Genomic DNA, 20399 nt, shown 5'->3' with positions numbered 1-20399 from the left:
AGTAGGTTCCCATTTCTCATGTCACTTTCATGCTCCATGTGAAAGTGGACAGTTTGCAGATTCAAGATGTTTCCTGTATCTTCAGTTCCTATGTTGTGTGTGTTCTTCTACCCCAGTCTTCTTCGGCCAGCTGTCAAATGCTCACAATCCTAAATGCTGCCTTTGCCTTTGGAAGGTTCCCTGATGCCTGTACGCAGATGCACCCTCTTCAGCCAGAGCAATTTTCTCTTCCTGCCCTGTTGTATAATTTTGTGCATCTTCCACACAAGGGCAACTTGATAATGGAGCCACTAAATTGGTGTTTACTTCAAAACCCAGCTTGGTTTCTGCCTCCTCTCTGGAGCATTCTGAAGTACACATGTCCACATTGTTTTTATCTTTTTCTGACCTTTTAAAAACTCATTTTTTAAAAAAAATAATGAATTCTCTCCTCTTCAGGCACTGATCACAATCCGTCTTAAATATTTCAGATATTTAATAAGACTGTCACCGCACAAACTTCTGACTCATGGAGGGATTTTAGCACTGACAGCCCTCAATATATGCTTGTTCCAAAGAATGCCTTCAAAGATCATTTTATTCGTGGTTCTATGTCTTTTGTTCCAGAAAGAATAGTAAGCAACCTCCAGAACCAGATATTTCAGTTATTAAATATCCTCTCAGGAATCCACTGAAATGCTAGATTAGGTGATTTAAAAAGTAATCAACTGTGATAGAATCAACTTAGGGCATGTTAATATGTATGTGTCATTTTGTATGTTTACTACCAGTCATATGTATGATGAAAAAGGAAATAGTCTGTAAAATGGTTTTCTTATGAAGCCATTGTGTTTAAGAGAGTCAGGGGCATACATCTGAGGAGGTAAAGGTCTGTATACTCACAATGGAAAAGAACCCAAAATCTTTAAAATAATTTAAAGAGGATTATTCTGAGCCAAATATATGTGACCATGGGCCTGACAGCCACTCCCAAGTTTGAGGACCAGGGCCCAGAGTCATGTCCAAGAAGGCTTGAGCAAGTGGACTTGCTGTGGTTGGGTTACAGTTTGGTTTTACACATTTCAGGGAGATGGGAACTACATGTAAAGTCATAAATCAATACATGGAAGGCGTATATTGGTTTGGCCCGTAAAGGCAGGACATCTCGAAGCAGGAGATTATAGGTGGGTTTGAAGATTCTTTGATTTGTGATTAGTTAAAAAAATGAAGCTTTGTCTAAAGGTTTGGAATGTTTTAAGTTAAGATAAGGAAGTCTATTAATCAGAGACAAGCCACTGGACATGTACCAGACATATATCTAGACTCAAGTGATCTGTCAAGTAAATTAATGACCTGTGGTTTAAGCTTTGCCTTGTACAGCCTTAGGCCTGTTAATGAGCTACAAAGAACATCTCCAGGAAGAGGGGAGAATGACGAGGCGTGTCTGATCTCCCTTCTTATTAGCAGCACCTCAGCTTTTGGGTATTTCTGGGGTCCCCTTGGCCAAGAGGGGGTCCATTCAGTGAGCTGGAAAGGTTGAGATTTTTAGTTCACATTTCTACTCAAGTAAATGGCTATGGGATTCCATAAAGAAGCTAAGAAGACAAACGGAGCTGCCCCCTGTGATTTACACAGTCTAAGGAATTTGTCAGAGCTTCTGAGTATTGTTTCTTTCCTAAACAGAACAATAAGGATTCTATTTGCAACTTAGGGGGACATGATTTGGAACAACGATTGCCTGTTGAAGCAGATGTGATCCTCTTTCTACTTTGAAGGGTTTGACTACATTGTGTCTATATTGTAGGTGCTTGCTTTGTTCATTCCACCCTGTGCTTTTAAGTGGTGGAACACTTGACTTTAGATTCAATATGTCTTAGTTGAATTCATGGAAACAGAGTAGAAGGGTGGTTGCCAAGGGCTGGGTGAGGTGGGGGAGATGGAGAGATGTTAGGTGTTGGTCAAAGGGGTACAAACCTTCAGTTACAAGATGAATAAGTTCTGGGGATCTAATATCCAGAATGATGACTGTAGTTAAGAATAATGCATTATATACTAGAAATGTACTAAGTCAGGAGTTATTGAGTGGTGCACTTAAGCAGCACCACACACAAAAGACAGTAACTATGTGAGGTGATGGATGTGTCAATTAGTTTGATTGTGGTAATCATTTCACAATGCATATGTGTATTAAAACATTGTCTTATATACTTCTAATATGTACAGTTTTCCATTTGTCAATTATACCTTAATAATGCTGGGAAAAATAAATTCATTATTTTTTTTTAATTAAAAAGAAATTTTTGGAGTTGAGGTCTCTATATTTGCCCAGGCTGGCCTCGAGCTCCAAGGCTCAAGTGATCCTCCTGCCTCAGCCTCCTGAGTAGCTAGGGCTATAGGCTCAAAATTCAATATTCTATTATACATTAGCAGACCCTTTAATCTCTTCTGAATTTCCTCTTAATAACACCCGAACATCTGTTTTAGTCTAGAAACAATGATCTTCAGTTTCCCTCAACATCATAGTGCTTTTTAGCATCATCAAAGGTCTTTAAATGTCCCCCAAAATAGTTTAGCTTAAAATAAGTAGATGAACAGGGGCTTTAAAATATTATGTGCTTCATGAATCAATTATCTTATTCTTTTGTGCATGCAGATGGAGGGGTATCTATTATGTTATACTAAAAAAAAAGATCTGTTTTAATTTGTATAGAACCAGAAAAATGTATTTGTTATTTCATAATTTCTCTTCTCTCCCTAAAAAGCCTCTCTGGGGCTTTGAGTGGCAACTAAGATGCCTGATGTCCTGACTAGTGAGAAGCTATGACTGCCTGTGTCCCAGAAATCATGGCATCAGGAACTGACAGGGAGCTAGCTGTAAGCTCAGTGGAACCCTGGTGGAATGGAACGTCTTCTCATGAGATGACACTGCTACAATTACACCAGTTTTTATACTTGGCAAAGCCATGCTATGAAGGCACAGGCAGAGAGCCTTGGTGCCTTCAGGATACAAATAGGAGATGCATGTGTGTGCACACAAGCACTGATAGGTAGCACTTGCTGGGTGTGATGTCTTGCCAGAGGCATCAGGCAGGGGCGAAGACAGGAAGCTGAGGCCCAGTGCAGCTCTGCTCTCCAGCAGCCCTGGGCACACAGGCTTGGATTAGTGAGCTTCCCAGGGCCCATGTGTGGAAAGCAGGGCACCTGCCCAGTGTTCCTCAACAGTATTCTTACTGCCCAGGTGCTGGGCAAGTGCACCATCCTCTTGAAGGAACCTGTGTGTAACTCTTAAAATAATTTTCTCCAAACATTCTGTGCTAAATCTGTTCACAGTAGTTAAGGCGTTCTGCACCCAAACCAGAGAAAGATGTGCCCTGTCATGTGCACACATAGAGGGGGCCTTGGAGCTGGATGCAGCTGGCTACCCCGGGCTCCAGCCCACGCATTGTGCAGCTGGGGTGGCCGAGCCTGTGACACTACTGTGGGAGGCAGAGCAGGGCTGGCGTGGTCTGAGGGGTTGGGGGCACTGAGAGAAGGCCCAGCAGTGCCTGGGAGCCGATGAGCTGATGATCCCATGGAAGCAGGGCCCCTCCATTCCCAGGTACCACCAGCAGACACACAGCACCCAGGAAGCTGCTGGAGAAGGTCCAACTAGTCAAGGACAGGCCCTGTGCCCTCTCACAGGCTCTGCAGTGGCTCCTGGTGCTGGTGCTCAGACTCAGCGAGGCCTTGGGGAGGGAGGGATGGGTTGCCAAGCCCACGCCTTACCGACTCCAACACAAACGTCTACATATTCAGAGGGAAAACGAAAACTGGAAAGTGTGTTTTGCTTATTGAATTTCTAGCTGGGCCCACCTAAGTGGTCGAGTACCATGTGAGCACTAGTCCTGTGACCACTTCAGACTCATGCCAAACAGACCACTCCAAACAGAGCATACCTGTTTGGTCACTTGCTATCTAGTTGCTCCCTGTGTCAGTTGTAGAAAGATTGATGATGTGATTCTGGAATGGGTTGTGTGATGATTACTTTCATGTGTCAACTTGATTGGGCCATGAGGTGCCCAGATGTTTGGTCAGATATTATCCTGGGCATGCGTGTGAGGGTGTTTCTGGATGAGATTGACATTTGCATCGGTGGACTGCGTAAAGCACATTGAGCGTCCCAGTGTGGGTGGGTGGGCCTCATCCAATCAGCTGAAGGCCTGAATATATAAAGAACTGAGTAGGAGGAGATTTCCCCTATCTGACTATTTGATTGGGTACATTGGTTTTTTCCAGCTTTGGACTTGAACTGAAACATTGGCTCTTCTTTGATCTTGAGCTTCTGGCTTTTAGACTGGAACTGATACCGTTAGCTCTCCTGGTTCCTTTGGACTCAAACTGGACCTATACACTGGGTTTCTCTCTCTCTCTCTCTCTCTCTCTCTCTCAGTGATGTGTGTGTGTACATATATGATGATTATGTATATATGTGTGTATATGTAATGATTATATATCGGTAATGATTATGTAAATATTGTTTCTACATTATTATTTCTTACATCAGAATATTGAGAAATTGAAAACAGTCATTTAAAAAAATTTTTTGAGAATGCTTGTGTTTCCTCAACACCTGAATTATAGAGTAGTAATTTTCAAAGATTGATGGCCTGGAGTGAGTATCACTCAATTCAAAATTCAAGGGAGGGTGTAAATATTAGGCCTACTATAAATTGGTAAGTAATAAATAATTTGAATAAGCAGGTCAGGAGATTTCAGATCATTGATATTGAGCACAACATTAAGCAATATGTTCTACTGAAGTAACACATGTGATTATCAGCTTGCGTGTTTACGTGTGAGTGTGGAGTAGATTAAGAAGCCTTTCCTGACTGTTCTCCTAGAGATGCTTAGTTCTCTCTAAACAGGGTAATCCATTCCTAGAAACATAGACTTTGCTGCATAAAGTGCCTTTTTGTTGTTCATCTATAGTACATACTTGAAAGATGAAACTAGCAACAAATGCTCCTATGTGCCTAGTAGGATCAGTTAATGCATGGGCCATGTGGTGGGAATTTGGGAATATCGAGCAGTCAGAAGATAGAGGAAAAGTGTAAAGCTGTGCAGCCAGTTACTTACACTTCACACGCAGGATCCAACAGTGCAGAGACAGCACTGGTGATTGCGCTGGGCTGGGCACCGACTGGACAGCCACACCCTGATGCCTGCAACTGGGGACCGGACACCTCCCCTAACTATGTCTAGGACTGATTTGTAAAACACTTGCCTGATCAACCTCACAGGCTGATAATAAGAATCAAATCAGATGGAAAATATAGATGTATTTGGAAAAACATAGAATCTGCTAAAAATAGAAAGAACATAATTAAATTATAATGATTCTGGTAATAGACAAGAGGAAGTCACAGGGATGGGATTGGCTGTTCCCGCTGAAACAACTAAAAATTTTTTTAACCACAAAAAAAACTCCAAAAATAAAATATATGAAATGATAATATTCAAGACACTGAACATCAGAACAGCAAAAGACTGTGATCCTAAGAGACAAGAAACAACGGAGAGAGCCCTGTGGTTGCCCCAGCTCACTGCCTTGAGAGAGTTTCCAGGATGCGGTGCAGGGAGGGAACTCAGCAGAAACTTCTGATCTCCCTGAGTGGAGAGGGGTGAGCTGAGAGTTGGGGGAGACTGAGATAGCTAGAGTTTACAAGACAGAGGACCAGAGAGGAGAGAGCTGCTCAGAGGGTTCTAGATCTCTGCAGAGGATATCCCTCAATTTCAACAGAATATCCAGATCAGTGCATGTGAGGAAACTACCTGAGGCCAGGGGAAGAACAACCGAAAAAGAGCCTGCCAGCTCACACGGGGCTGAGTTGCCTGTTCCTACTGGCCAGACTAGAAACTTCATGACATGTGGGGCATTGGGTAGAGAAGTTAAACTCAGTTATGGGAGATAATACTTAGCCCTACCCTAGTCTCACCTAATAAATCTTTCTTTAAAATTCTATTTTTAATTGACAATGCCTAATAAGTTTTCAAAGCAAGATCTGGAAAGGTCAAACTGTTTCCTAGTAAATAAACTGTATCTCAGAACAAAGATCAAGAATATTTATAGGAAAACAAAAATATCCAGCACCCAGCAAGGTAAAATTCATAATGTCTAGAATCTAATCAGATTTTACCAAGCATGCACAAAAGCCTTAAAATATGAGCCATAAGGAAAAAAAAAAAATCAACCAATGAGAATTGACCTGGAATTGACACAGTTGTTAGGACTAGCAAACAAGTGCATTAGACCAGTTATTATAGGACTTCTGGCTCTGGCCAAGATGGAGCAGCCCTGTTCCTCCCTAGTTCTCTCCCTCACAACTAAAAATCCCTGGATATAATACAACAAACACACATAGGAAGGCTCTGAAAGGGAGGAGAAAGAAGTTGGGCTGCCCAGGGATCATCAGTGAGTCATAACAAGACAGCGGGAGTCAAGGTTAGTTGCCACTCTGCCCCTCCCCCACACTGAGTCATTGGGATCTGCTGGGGACCTGGATGTCCGCTCCCATCCTATAGCAATAAAGCAATGTGTGTGGCCCTCTGCTTTTCCCCTAACTGGTGTCACTGAGGGCTAGCAGGACTCTCATCTTGTACCCTAACTCACAGGCAATGAGACAGTGTGAGCCCGTGTTCCACCCTAGTCCATTCTCAATGTGGCAGTGTGACTCACTGTCCCACTTTTGTTGGGTGGTATAGGTGGGACCAAGTAGGAAATTGAACATTCACCGCTACCTGGACCTTCAGCTATACCTCAACATGAGGACTTTCTGCTAAAAAGGAGATGAAATGGGGTCTAAAGTGTCACGACAAAATGCCCCAAATATGTCGGATATAATAGAAACATCTCTCCTCATACCAGGAACCAGGACAGCAACTTGAGTGGTACAATCAACAGATACCAATACTGAGATGAATGTGATGGTAGAACAGTCTGACAAGGGATTTAAAGCAGCTGCTGTAAAAATGCTTCAAGAAGCAAAGACAGACATTCTTTAAACAACTGAGAAGACAGAAACTAATTAAAGAAACATATATCTTTAAAAAAGGAAATTATGGAACTGAAAAAGATAGCTAAAATGAAAAAAAAAAACTTGCTGGATGGGCTCAATAGTAGAGTGGGATGACATACATGAAATCAGTGAACTTGAGGACAATTCAACAGAATTTATCCAGTCTGAGCAGCGGAGAGAAAATATACCTGAAAACAAAAGAACAGTGTCTCAGGGACCTGGGGACAATAACAAAGGAGCTATCATGCATATTATAAGAGTTCCAGAAAAGAAGAAGAAATGAGAGTGGGACCGAAAAGTATTTGAACATATAATGGCTGAAACTTCCTAAGTTTAGCAAAAGGTATAAACATAGAGATTCAAGAAGCTACTCTGACCCCAAAAGATAATCTCAAATAAATCTATGCCAAGATACATCGTAATTAAATTCCTGAAAACTAGAGATAAAGAATAAATCTTGAAAGCAACCAGAGAAAAATGACAAGTTACTTGTAGGGAAACACCAATTCCAATGACAGGAAGTGGTACTGAAAAAATAAAGAACTGTCAACTATGAATCCTATGCCCAGTGAAAGTATATTTCAAGAATGAAGGAAAAATAAATACATTTTCAGACAAAGAAAAACTAAATGAAATTCTCTAAATAAAAGGAAATCATGACATATTTTAGAAATACAAAAGGAAAAGAACATTGGAATGGGTTACAAACAGGGATAAACATAATAGTCTATCCTACTTGTCACTATTATCTTAAATCATATTAGATGGTTGAAGCAAAAAATTGTAACACCATTTGATATGATGCTCAATGTATGTGGAGAAAATACTTCAGAAAATTGTGTTTTAAAAGTGGGAGGAAAAAGGAACTTAAATGAAAGTAAGGTTTCTGCATGCCACTTGAGGTGGTAAAATGTTAATACAAACATACTAAATGTATGATAAATTATATTTGTATATTGCAATATCCAGAACAACTACTAAGAAAACCATAGAATGAGATATATTCAAAAACACTATAAATTTATCAATATGGAATTCTAAAAATAAAAAAAATAAATTAAAAAAGTATTTCAAATAACTCAGGATAGTAACAAAAGAGGAAACAAAAAAAATGACAGGCTTACGCTTTAACATATCAATAATTCTTTTAAATGTGAATAGTCTGAATAAACCAAACAAAAGTCAGGAATTGGCAGAATGGATTAAAAAGGAAAATGTGATTTAATGATATACAAGAAACTCACTAATATGCAAGAAACTCACTTTAAATACAGTTACACAGGTAGGTTGAAAATAAAAGGATGGAAAAAGATATACCATGCAGACATTAATAAAGCAAGATAGCAGAATTGACTATGCTAATATCATATAAAGCAGAATTTAGAGTAAAGAAAACTACTTGAGACAAAGAAGGCTATTACATAACCAGTCCACCAGGAAGATACAATAGTCCTAAACGTGTACACCTCAAAATACATGGAACAAAACCTGATAGAGCTGAAAGGGGAACTAGATCCACAGTTATAGTTGGGGGTTTTAACACCACATTTTTCAGTGATTGATATTGTAAGGAATCACTTCAGTGATTCCTACTACAAGGAAAATCACTAAGGATATAGATGAACTGAAAAACACAATCATGGTTTTTGGAATTCATACAACATTCCACCCAATAAAAGTAAAATACACAGTTTTTTCAAGTGCCTACACAACATTCACCAAAATAGACCATATCCTGGGTCATAAAACAAACCTTAGAAAATTTGAAAGTATTGAAATCATACACAGTTATGTTCCCTGATCACAATGGTATGAAAATGGAAAATCTCCAAATACTTACAACTTTATCAACATATTTATAAATAATCCATGGGTGAAAAATGAATTATCAAGAAAATAAAAATGCATAGAGCTGAATAAAAATCTAAATACAACACATCAGAATTTGTGGGATGCAATTAAAGCAGTGCTGAGAGGGAAATTCATAACACTAAATGCTTATATCAGAACAGAGGCAGGATCTCAAATCAATAATGTAAGTTCCTACCTCTGGGAACTAAAATAAAAACCAGCAAAATAAACCCCAAATAAGCAGAAATACAAGAATAATAAAGGTAAGGATAAAGAGCAAAAATCACTGAAATAGAGAAAATCAATGAGATAAAAAGACAATTCTTTGAAAAAATCAATTAATTTGATCATTATTTAGCAAGACTGAGAAAGCTAAGAGGAGACACAAATCATCAATATTATAAATAAAATAGGAGCTACCACCACAGATCCTGCAGCCATTGAAAGGATAACAAGGGAATAATACAAGTGATTTTACAAACCTTGAAAATGAGAAGCTACCAAAGCTCAGCCATAAAGAACTGTGGGAGGGTTCTGAGCAGGGGAATTCCGTTCAGACTTGGTGTGAAGGTGCTCATGTGGGCATGGCTTGGGTGTGAATTGAAATGTCTTTTACAGTCCAGGTAAAATGTCAGGGGCCTGCACCAAAGGAATATGGGGAAGAAGGAATGGATTGGGGAAAATGAGGGTGGGGAAACCATGGGAATTACCAGTGGTTTGCAATTGTGGCTGAAGCAAGAGAGTGATCAGTGATCTTTTCTAGGTTTCCAGCTTCCGTGAATGGAAAGATGCCACTGGTTAAAACAGTGAGCTCAGCAGGCTTAGGGAGGACATGGCTTTCCTCTGTGGTTAGGTTGTGTGTAGTGGACCTCAGGTATCCAAACACATGCCTGCTAGAGTCTGTTGAAAACAGGGTGCTGAGCTCTGGGAAGAGGTCAGTGTAAACCTGTGACAGGCAGCGGCTGAGAGTCGTGAGTGGGTTATCTAAGAACAGCGGTGGAGTGCGCAGTGCAGGGGCACAGCGTGTCCAGGCAACACTCATCTGTAAGGGACCCCGCGAAGAGGCCGAGATGGAGCCGTGAGCAAGGTCATGGAGCCTGAAGAAGAGCAGGTGCCATGGAGCACGTGGTTGCCAGCAAGACACATCTGAGAGCCCAGCGAGGTCAGGAGGGACGAGCAGCCTCTGGATTGGGCATCGTGGAGCTGAAGCTTTCTGCAGAGGGAAAAAGAGGCCAGACTAAGAAGTGAGGTGAGGAAGGTGCACCATACCAGATTGAGAAACAAGGGCCTTCTTCTCGTCAGTAACTGAAGGAAGCTGGTTTTCTCTCCTGCCTCAGTGAACAGAACGCCAGAACGATGAAGCCACAGTGGATGCACCTTTGAGGATAACCCCGGATGTGGCCTGTTCTTAGTCACAGCTGGGGCGACTGCCCCTTTGTACCTATTTTTCATTCTCTTCGTATAGAGAATCCAGGAGTGCTGATGTCTCACAATGTCACACACGGTCAGCTTGGGTCAGGTGATTTCCCCCTGCACCCTCAGGTGGGACTTGCCCGGGAGGGGTGTGCTGGGGCAGCCTTCCCCATTCCCGCGCGCGGTCTCAGCACTCAGGAGTTCTCTTCACACGCTGTGGCCTCCTCCCCTCCCTGCAGTGTTCTTTTTCTTCCCTCTGCATTGCACTCTGCTCTTTACCACCCTCTCTGCACACCCTTTCCAGCCCTGGCCTCTCCTTTACTGTGCAGTTGGCCCTTTGCTGGTGAGGCTCCTCCAAGCGCTGAGATTGCACTGCGTGGGCCCGCGTGGCTTCTTTCCCCCGTGACTTCAGAATCAGCCAGGAGACACACTGATCGGGAGGAGGCCAGGCGAGCTTTAATTAATTAAGTTGGGTCAGAGTAATTGGACCCTCCTCAGCATCTGCATGTTGATATGCTCTGCACCCTCGAGTTTATTTGCTGACTTGCTCAGGGTGAAGGGATTTGTCTTCACTGCAGACAAGGGAGACAGTGGATGGGAAGGAGATTCCTACATAATTATTGAATTAAAATTGTGAGGAGAACAGGAGAACAGCTGCTCATTATAAGAGTCTTTTTTTTTTTTTTTTTTTTTGCCCTGGGGCCTTAGTTCTTCACCAGTATGACAAATAAACAAGCAGCTAATGATACTGACTTCATGTTTAGATCTTTGAGATCCATCAATGAATGGCAGAATGAAACATCAATTAACCTCTTTAATTACTTCAGTTGTAAAATTAAAGAACCTTCCAAAGCAACCTGTAACAAGCTTTTTTAAAAAACTGAATATGTGTACACACACACATATGTATACGTTCCATTAAATGTGATGCAGAGCCACAAGATAGCTTTTTAATACATGTATCCCCTGCTGTTTTGTGTCTCTATGTCATATTCGAAAGCATGAAATTTAGGACTGTCAGGCAGCTGGTTGCTGAGACAGCTGATGTGACTCCAGAATAACACAGGCTCTCCTGTTCATCTAGCTCCCTTTGTTACCTGTCTGGTCTTTACTCACCTTTCCTATCTCATGTTCCATTATTGGAATCAACAGATGAAATAACAATGGCTTGTAGTATGTGCTGACTTTGTGCAAGCACTTTTCTAAACACTTTGTATGTGTTATCTGTGCAACGTGCGTCTGAAGAATTAGCAGTTGGTGTGGGCTTGCAGCCAGCATCATCTTCCTTCCCTTATGATTTGCTCGTGGAACCCCGCTCTTGTTCATTTATTACCCTCAGATGAGCAAACCCTACCCTCGCCTCAGGTTTAAATTCTGTAAAGCCGTGGCACCCTGCTCCCCTTGCCAGTGATTGGGGTAGGTGATGACCCTGCAGTCCAGTCCTGGCCAGAGATGTGCGCAGTCTGATGGGCTACCTGTGAAATTTCTCTTTCTTTCAAATATGAGTCACGAGGAAGACACAGCACTGTCCATGAAGCTGTGATGTGTCATGCGTGATGGGATGTTTTGCTGTCCCTGGCCATATCGTAGCCAAGCGGGATGCTGTCCTGAGGAATAAGACAACTTCTGGGAACGAAGAGGAAATAATGACCCCAGGTCTTTGACGACGTCAACGAGCCACTAAATGAAAGAACTCTGAAGCTGTCCTACTTCAAGACTTCTTATGGAAGATTATCAGTTAGCTATGGACACAATTATGCTGCATAATAATCTGCCTAAAATGCAGTGGTTTCCAACCACAGTCATTTCTTCAACTTCACGTGTCTGCAGGCTGGCTGGGGGTTGACCGATCTAGACTGAACTCAAGTGGGCTTGGCTCCCAGCTGCAAATTGGATCCAGATTTGCTACGTGTTACCTTTTATCCCCTGGGCTAATGGGCCCAATGTGGACAGAAGTGCAAGAGCCCAACTCTGCAAGCACATTTCAAGTCTTTACTTGTGTCATGTCCCCTAATATCACAACGGCTAAAGCGAGACCCGTGGCCAGCCCCTGCGTCAGTTGGCAGGTGAGCATCCACGGTGCAAGTCTCAGCAGTTGTGTGGCAAAGGATATGGATGCTGGGAGGGGTGAAATATTGGAAACAATAATCCAGTCTACCAAAACAAAAGATCACTTTTCTTATTGTTTAAGCCAAAGGACACAGGCTCTAATGTGGCTTGCAGCTGGAGGAATCCAAACACAGGGAGGTGTTGCCAGTTTCCTGACTTGTAGCTGAGGAAACCAGGGCACGTAATCCAGCTCCAGTACCTGTGCTTTTGGTGCTATGTTGAATAAATAAAGGATTATCATTTCCAGGACAGTTGCCAAGGTTCTTTAGGACTATGCATTGAGCCCAATTGTGTAGATTCCCCACGCTTCCCCCTCCAGCCTGACTTCTTAAATATCACTTGGGGCAGTAAAGAAAAAGATCTATATTATAAAAAGGAGGAAATGGGGAAGAGAAAGTAACAGTGAGGGTAAAAGACACACACACACACACACACACACACACACTCACACCCACAGAAGGAGGATGTAAGAAAATGTATGCACAGTATAAGCTGTGCTAAATTGGTGGTTCCAATATTACTGTTAGATTAGGAGATCAGTAGAAGACCCCCTTTCTTTCCTTCTTGGAAGCAGTTGAGAAAGAGATAAAGTCAACTAAGTAGAAAGCAAACTATCAGGCTTATTACTGGTGGAAGCTAGATTGGAGAGCATGTCTTTGGTGTGCTGGTGCACAGCTTGGCTTCCTAACCCCCATCTGTGAAGCTCCGAGTCAGGACATTGGGAACCTGCAGGAGTTTAGGAGCTGGTGTCACAGGAGGGAGGGCAGGGCTGGATGGCCCAGGTGTCTTCTGTCCTAAGCTTCCATGGGGAGGAGTGACAGCCTGGCATCAGTCTCTCCCCACAATCTAGAAGGCCCAAGGGAGAAATGCCCCTCCTGGCAGCTGAAGGTCAGAAAGCCCAGAATCTTGCACAGAAATAAAAGAGGAATTGAAAACCCAACCTAAACTAGACTGTATCTTAAAAAACATGATAAATAGTAGCAGTAGTTTGAGGAAGTCATGTAATAAAAATCATATTTTAAGAAAACTAAATATGAATACATTGTTTGGAATTGAAATATAGGTAGAGGCATTATGCTTAATTTTTGAACCATGGGAACAGTGAAATATGCCAGAAACTCAGGGCTGTGCTCTGAAGTCTTGAGTTGGGGACTCCAGTATCTTTGACTATGGTCTTCATTCTCTTTATCCTCCTCTCTCCCTGGCCCCCTTGGGTCTTCAGCCTGACCTCTCCCTTCCTAGGTTTAGTTCCTCCTCAGCGTCACCTCCAGCCCCATTTCTCAGGTCTCAGAATCCATCATCTGCCCAGGGAGGGCTGTGGGCACACGGCTGGGGTTAGACCTGCTTGACTCTACCTTTGAACAACTGTGAAATCCCAAGGGAGTTCATTAACCCAATACTCAGTTTTCTTACCTGAGAATTGACATGATAACAGTGTGAGCCTTGGCAAGTGACAGGGGTGATGCTGCAAAGCAGGGGGTGTGGCTCTGGACATGAACCTCGAGTGCCTCAGAAATGGACAGTCTTGGTGTGGTGACTATTCCAAGCTCATTGTCATTGGGCTGCTGAGGGTAGCTGGAAAAAGCCACATAAACTTGCTGACTGGCTCCACTACAAATGTACAGTTTTAGTCTCTGTTGGATATTCCAAACTATTCAGCATTTTGTTTTGGTTTTGTGCCCAATTACCTCTAAACATAGAACTGGACTGTTTTATCTTGCTAATAAAATATCCCCTTTGTAGAAAATTTGGAAATTACAAAACATTATTAAAGACTAAAATTAAAAACCCATGGTCTCAATCCCCAGAGATAGCTATAATTCCATATTTTCATATTTTAGTGTATTTTCATATCTATGTCTCTATAACTGTCATCTATCTGTATTCATCCATTCATCTATCTATCTATCCACTCACCCATCCATCCGTCTATCTATCCATCCTTCCATCTACCTATTCATCTTTTGATCTATCTATCTACTTATCTATCCATCCATCCATCCATCTCCAATTTCACACACACCTACAGCTTTGTATTGGGCCTGCTTTCTTCTATGGACTCAGCAAGTTTTCCTTTCTCTTCCTCAGCTCATTTTCCCTATAGCAACTGTTCAAGAACCTGAAATGTTTTCTTAAGCTACCTCCATCCATGCCTGTCTTTGTCTGTTCCTGCTGTTATAACAAAATACCACGGACCACATAATTTATGAATAATAGAAATCCATTTTTCACAGTTCTGGAGGTTGGGAAGTCCAAGATCAAGGCGCCAGCAAGCTTGGTGTCTGGTGAGGGCTGCTCTCGGCTTTCAAAATGGTGCTTTGTTGCTGGGTCCTCACATGGTGGAGAGAGGAGTGATGTGTCTTCACATGGCAAAGAGGTAGAAGGGCGAAAGCAGGACTACGCTAGTTCCCTCCAGCCCTTTTATAAGGGCATTAATGCCATTTATGAGGGCAGAGCCCTCATGACCTAATCACCTTCCAAAGGGCCTACCTTCCAATACCACCGGCAGGATGATTAGACTTTAACATATGAATTTTGGACGGATGTGTACATTCAAACCATAGCAATGTCCCCATCTTACCAAACGACCCAGCTTCTTGATCCACCAAGAAGACACAGGGAGAGAAGCAGATGGTTCTGCCACCTCCCTGTCCACCAGACCCTCTGTATGTTCTCTCACCTCTTAGTTCTTTTGCTCTGCTGTTTCCACGCCTGAATCCCTGCTTACCTTCTCTAGGACTCAGCTCCTCCCACCACCCCACTCCAACACCACTTGCTGGGGTCTCTCCCTGGTACCCCATCTGGCATCCGCATTCTGAAGGCCCCCCGCTTCTGTCCTCCCACCTGATGCTCAAAATCCCAGCCACTGTCAGCTCTTTCCTTTCCCCACCATAGAGGAGCCATCATGTCCACATCTGTCATTCCCTCTCCCTCCTTGACCTGCCAGTCACCCTCAGGCTTCTGCTTAATGGTTTTGCAGACACTGTTCTCACTGAGGTCTCCCATGCCCTTCTGGGTCCCCACACCTGTGGCCGCTTCCCAGACACCTTGTCTCAAATTCTCTGCCACATAAACTCTGGGCTACCTGAGACTCCCGCTGCCTGTTCTCCTGCTGCTCTCTCATTGTTCCTTCTCAGCATTTTAAATTAGTGGATCCTCCTCTGCCCCTTTCTTCAGGGTCATAAGGTTCTCACCCCACATCTTCTCCATGGTTACTTCAGCCATGTCAAAGCCTCTACCAATTTTAATTTTAAAGCTTTAGATCTTTTCTTCCACACACAATTACCATTGCTCCTCACTGCCTTGCCTTATAGGACCCTCCAAACTTCTGTGTGCAAAACAAAACATTCTTACGATACATTATCATTGAACCTTGGAAAAGGAAAGAAGTTCTAACACCTGCTACAATGTGGATGAACCTTGAGGACATTATTCTCCATGAAATAGCCAGTCACAGAATGTCAAATACTGCATGATTCCACTTATATGAGGTACCCAGCGTAGTCAGATTCATAGACAGAAAGTAGAATCGTGGGTGCCAGGGGCTGGGGAGGGGGAGGAGGATTAGTGTTTAATGGGGACAGAGTTTCAGTTTGGGAGGGTGAAAAAGTTCTGGAGATGGTGGTGATGGTTGCACAACAAAGTGAATGTCCTTAATGCCACTGAAGTGTACACTTAAAGATGACTGGGCTAGTAAATCTTACGTGTTTTTAACCATTATTGGGGAAAACCCCCAGAACCTATTTATTGTAAGAACAACTTATTGTAAGGATGTTCTGTTTTGCACACAGAGATTTGGGGTGCCTGTGGGGAAAGGGAGCGAGGAGCAGGTACTGTGCTTGTGGAAGAAAAGATCTAAAGCTTTAAAAGTAAAATAGATGGAGGTTGTTCTTTCTCTTCTCATCTATCCACTTTCTGAACAGTGTAGCTCCATGGAGGTCCCCGTTTTGAGTAAGCCGTTGGCTTCCTCTCTCTCTGCTTACAAATTGAAAACAACAACAAGAAAACAAAATTCAGATTATACCCTCTTGTCTGTAGAATGTCTGGCCTTGGCACGTGCCCTTCCCTTTACCAGGACAGAGTGCACTTTCTCCTTTCTATGATGAGCAAACGTGTAGACACGTGATCTACACATTTCTGCACACCGAAACAAACTCTGAATGGATCCTCCACCTAAACGTAAGAGCCAAAACTATAAAACGTTTGGAGAAGAAAACCTAGGATGAAATCTTCCTTGATCTTGGCCTCAGCAAGGATTTCTTAGATATGACATCAAAAGCCCAAGTGATAAAAGGAAACACTGATAATTTGGTCTTCATCAAAATTTAAAACTTCAGCTCTTTGAAATATTATTAAGAGATTGAAAAACAATTCACAGCCAGGGAGAAAATATTTGCAAAGAATATAACTGACAAGGGACTGGTGTTCAGACTACATAAATAGCTCTCACAACTTAATAAAAAAAACAAATTTTAAAATATACTGACAAAGGATCTGAATAGACATTTCAGACAAAGAAGTTATATGAATGACCAATAAGCAAAAGAAAAGACAGTCAACATCGATAGTCATTAGTTAAATGCAAATTAAAACCATAGTGAGACACCACTTCATACCTACTATGTTGACCATAATAAAAAAAAAAAAAAAAAGAGAGAAAATAGCAAGTGTTGGCAAGGATGTGTAGAAACTGGAAACCTCATACATTCCTGGGGGGAATGTGAAATAGTGCAGCTACTTTGGAAAAAGAATTTGGCAGTTTCTTATGGCATATTTACCATTTGACCCAGCAATTCACTGCTAGGTGTGAACCCAAGAAAAACGAAAACACTTGTCCACATAAGGGCTCATACAAGAATTTGTATGTTTATAGTAACACTATTCATAATACCTCCAAAGTGGAAGTAACCCAAATGTTCACTAACTGGTAAATGCTTGAACAAACTATTAATAGTTAATCCATACAATGTAATAATGTTTGGCAATAGAAAGAAAGGAAGCGGCGATACATGCTACAGTATAGTTGTGCCTCAAAAATACTACACTAAGTGAAAGAAGCCGGGCACAGAATACCACATATCGTATGATTCCATGTATCTGCGATGTCCAGAACAGGCACACCTGTAGAGACAGAAAGTAGATTAGTGGTTGCTTCGGGTGACAGAGTGTGAAGGGAGAGTCGCTGCTGCAAAAGGGCCCATGGTTTATTTTTGGGGTGACAGTGTGTTCCAAAATTAGGCTGTGGTGATGAATGCACAACTTTGTAAACAATTACTAAAAAGTTATTTAATTGTATCCTTAAAAACAAGTGAATTTTTTTGTTGTGTAAATTATACTTCACTAAAGCTGTTAAAAAATCTCATTATTTGGTAGGATATTATTGAAATGTGTAAGAAATTTTTTAATACGTTCTTGATTAAAATATCAGGCATGTAGAGATAGAGTTTAGTCTCTGTTCACAAGTCATCTTCTTTGGGTTCACATATCCTGTCACACAGAAAATGACCAGAAGGCTGCTCACCAGAGCACGAACAAGTGTAGCTTTTGATTGGAGATATTAGAGGTGTTTTTCATTGTCTGTCCTTTTAGCTCATTTGTAAATTTTACTACAAATCCATCAATTAAAATTTTCTTTGCTGCTCCTTCCCGTGCTGATGTGTCCCTGAGATAGAATGGGTCTCATCATGGGCCACCTGTGCTTGAGGCTTCTGTCCTCTGCCTGTGGACAAACCACCACCAAGGCCCATCCTGTGGCGGCTTGAATTTCTCCCCCACACAGTCACGTGCAGCCATTGCCATCACCCTCACGGAGCGCAGCCTTCCATTTGTCTGTCAGGGCTGCCGCAGCAATGCACTACAGACTGTGTGGTTTAAACCACGAAGCTCATTGTCTCACGGTTCTGGAGGCTGGAAGTCTGAGGTCAAGGTGCTGGCAGGGTTGGTTCCTTCTAAGGATGTTGAGGGAGACTATGTTCTCTCCTTACTTCTGGCATTTGCTGGCAATCTTTGGTGTTCCTTGGCTTGTAGAAACATCACCCCGATATCTGCCTTCTTCTTCACGTGATGTTCTCCCTGTGTGTGAATCTGTCTCCAGATTTACCCTGTTATAAGGACATCAGTCATCTTGAATAAGGGCTCACCCTAACACTTCATGGTAACTTAATCATCTCTTCAAACACTTTATCTCCAAATAAGGTCACATCCTCTGAAGTGCTAGGGGTTAGGACTTCAACATATGAATTTGAAGAGAAGACATTTCAACTCATAACAGGCAGTTAACTCCATTTTCCATGTAGCAGTAAGGCTGAGATTTTTGGGGCAAATTCAAAATGTGCAAAAGCTTCTCAATGCTTTCCAAACAGAACCAAAAGTCCTTATGGAGCCTCTAATCCCGGAGTGACTAATCTTCCCTTCTAGTCTAAACGTCTATCCCTCCACCTGCCCAGTGGGCCCATTGACCTGGAATTCCCTCCCATCACGTCTTGCCCTGGGTATCCTCAATCATCTCTGCTTTAGGAAGCCACTGGACTTGTCATCACGCCCCACAGCATGACATTCTGTGGATATGTGTCAGTGTCTGCCTCTCCCGTTGGATTCCACGAAGCCCCGCTAAGGCAGGCAACGTCCATTGTCTGCACCACAGGAAGCGCTAAGTACTTGTGGAGTGAATGTAAAAAGGAGGGATTTGCAATTTACATCTTTACATGTTCTCTTCTTTTGCTAGACTGTGAGCAAGATCCTGACCATGTCTCATTTTCTTATTTCTCTTCGAACCCCCAGTCCCTCTCCCTGGTATTGGCAATGGCACATAGGTCATCAGCAATGTCTGTTGAGTGAATAAATGAAAAAGTAACAGAAGAGTGAGAAAGTAGGCACCTTGGAATTGAGACTGAGGTCATCCATAGGGCTAGTCCCACATCAGAACTAGTGGGGTGGACCTCCATGACATGCACACACACACACACACACACACACACTGTTATTAAACCAACAGAGTGTGTGTTGGGTCGTATGTTGGTTCTATCACATCCCCCTTGTTCAAAGGGATGCTGATGACACCAATGTGGACCTCTGTGTACCAGGAGGGAGTCTGAAGACACCACAGTGTGAAAATCACTCCTGCCCAAGTTGAAGACTGCACTTTGGCCGATGCCTACAGCTGCTATTTTCCGAGTTTCCTGTATTCAGGGACTCTATCCTTGAGGATTGAAGATTGCCTAGTGAATGTGCTCAAAATGGGCTGTTCCATTTGGGATTCCTCCTTGCCCCTTTGCATTGTTTGTTCCTCCACTTTCCAGCATCCCACAACCCTGAGGCTACATTTCAATACAATTACGGTTGGACTACTGTAACCCAGGGTGGTGCACCAGGCAATTCATGACACAATTGGAGGACAGCCACTTGGTAAATGGTCGAATAGGGCCTGTGATGTTGTGGAAAATCACAAAATCTTGGGGTCAAGCGGAACCTTGCTGGAAAACCTCTTATTTTAGGTAAGGAATTGGCCAAGCCCACAATGGAGGAGACAGAGCCCAAGAAGGCTTGATGTGGGGGGTGTCACTTGGGGGCTCTCTGTGGTGAGACAGGACAGATGGGAAAGGCTTGTAAGATGGTGAAAACATAAGGAGGGCTGAGCAAGGAGGGGAGCAGGGAAACCCAGATGTTTCCTCAACGTGACCAGTCTGTTATGGACAGACCAGCTGTATCACTGGTGTAGAGAAATCAACCCCAGCATTGGTGTGGGTGAGCCATACATTACAGCTTACCTGATGGGAAAGGGAAAGCCTGAGATGCTTGAGGACAGGTGTTCAGCTCTGGCCATGATGTGCTTCATGCCAGGTGATTTGCAGGTGCAGGACAGGTCAGAACCCAGGGAGCACTGAGTGAGGGGTGGCGGGAGGTCCGCAGGCTCACAGAGGGCACCTCAGGAGAAGAGACCTTGAAGCTGGGTTGTGGAAACGCTTCTGCTTCTCTGTCCTGTCTCAGATGCAA

At 42.7% G+C, this 20399-nt stretch overlaps 1 protein-coding gene across 3 annotated transcripts in view; it reads left to right on the top strand.

The window, feature by feature from the left end:
- The window catches only part of GABRB3 (gamma-aminobutyric acid type A receptor subunit beta3), a 202991-nt gene that overhangs the window by 109254 nt on the left and 73338 nt on the right, over positions 1 to 20399 (top strand). The window lies entirely within an intron of this gene.

The sequence above is a fragment of the Eulemur rufifrons genome, chromosome 3 (assembly GCF_041146395.1).
Source record: "Eulemur rufifrons isolate Redbay chromosome 3, OSU_ERuf_1, whole genome shotgun sequence".
NCBI lineage: Eukaryota > Metazoa > Chordata > Mammalia > Primates > Lemuridae > Eulemur > Eulemur rufifrons.
Note: the sequence above shows the minus strand (reverse complement) of the source record. Positions and strands in the feature narration are given on the sequence as shown.